Here is a 328-nt window from a genome sequence, read left to right on the forward strand (position 1 = left end):
AAGAGCGGAGCTTTGCACCTCCCATAAACTAACTAGATTCCAAAGCGCTCTTGAAGTTAATAGCCGCTTCTACTCAAAACAGTGATTGCAGTCTAGCTCCTTTCTCTCCGGATGTGCTTCCCTGGGGTATTTAAAGCCTGTCGGCTAGCTTTCCTGACTTCTTTTTACCCTCCCATCAGCTGTGCTGGCATTGGCGGGTTAAAGGAAGGGGCACTAAACTCGATGCCTCCCTGTATTTCATCAACAGAAACTCCCAGTTATACAGCCACCTACACCCATTTAAAGAATAACGTTCAGGTAGTGGGTTGTAAAGATGTCACCCAAGGAG

This window comes from Struthio camelus, chromosome 3, assembly GCF_040807025.1.
Source record: "Struthio camelus isolate bStrCam1 chromosome 3, bStrCam1.hap1, whole genome shotgun sequence".
In the NCBI taxonomy this organism is placed as follows: Eukaryota; Metazoa; Chordata; class Aves; order Struthioniformes; family Struthionidae; genus Struthio; species Struthio camelus.